Below are 1,450 nucleotides of genomic sequence, written 5' to 3' on the forward strand. Positions count from 1 at the left end.
TTCACAGAAATAGAAAAAGCAATCCTAACATTCATATGGAACAACAAAAGACCCTGAATAGACAAAGAAATCCTGAACAAAAACGGTAAAGCTAGACGCATTAGACTTCCTGACCTAAAGGTAGTCAGTCAAAATGCAGCCAATTTCTTGCCTGTCAAAATTGAATAGTTAGATGGAAAATAATCATTTTCTCATACTTGGTGAAAACATAAGATCTTCAGACTAAAATGAGTGTATATGTGGCAGAGGACAGCATATGGGCAAATACATAACCATAAACTATAAGAACTACAAAACAGAGAGAAAGAGAATAAAAACCAAACAAATAAAAAACTACCAGTGGAGTCCATCCAGCATGGTCTTTAACATTTGGGTCGCTTCCATTTTGTAAGAGGTATTCAACAGATGGTATGTCACCCTAGTAGAACAATGAAAAAATAAGAAGAAATGAAAAAGCATTAAGAAAAGAAAGGAAGATATTGAGGGCTTTTATTTATTTTTTTTAAGATGCCATCTTCTTCAGGATAAAGTAAAACAAATTTTTCTCTTATACCTGTTACCCATGAGCGAATAACAAATATTCTGAGGTACCGAGTCGTAGGATCTATCCTTAAATTATAGAGTACAAAATCTCTATCAGCAACTTATTTTCAAAATTCATTTCAAGATACCAAACAAAGGATATTGTTCAAAGATCATCTGATCATAATGAAGCTTTTGATGTCATCATTTCTTTTGTGAAAAAAATCCTTTTTGAGCACAGATGGAAACGGTTTTTGAATATTGTTTAAAACACACAAAATCATTTAAAGCCAAGGGGACTTCCTAAGTAAAACCCATGTTAAAACTGACAAAAACTTTTCTTATTGGCAGTTACTCTACTTATCCTAATACATTAACTGTTTATATTTGCCTTACTTACTCAAAGGTATTGTCTAGGCAGAAGTAGTTGCTCTGTTTGAAATGGCAGAAAAGGGATCAGTATAAACCTGTTCAAAATGACCCATGGAATCCGCATTTAGCAATTGATGCAACTTATTCTGAAAAGGGCTGAATAAATAAAAGTTACACATGACAAAAGTTGTACAATGTTATATTCAATTAGTTTTGTAATGTGCTTCTTTCAGGAGAAAGAAATCTATCCTCTCCCACCCCCAGCCTCAATACTCTTTTCTGAAATGACTTTTTTCCTCTATTGGTATAATCACATAGAAGTCATTAAGATCTCAAAATACATTAACATTTGTTTTCATTTGCCTTTTCCTTTTCTTTTCTATTTTTATTTATTTCTATTTCCATGTTTTGGGCTACTTCCCAAAATCTTAAGATGGTACCTTACAATTTTCTAAAAACATAAATCCAAATGCAACATATATTTTTATGTTCCCAAATTCAAAAAATGACCTTAAATATTTATTGGGACTAAAAGTACTACATATGTTTCAAATCA

This window comes from Galeopterus variegatus, unplaced genomic scaffold, assembly GCF_000696425.1.
Source record: "Galeopterus variegatus unplaced genomic scaffold, G_variegatus-3.0.2 Scaffold21545, whole genome shotgun sequence".
Lineage (NCBI taxonomy): Eukaryota > Metazoa > Chordata > Mammalia > Dermoptera > Cynocephalidae > Galeopterus > Galeopterus variegatus.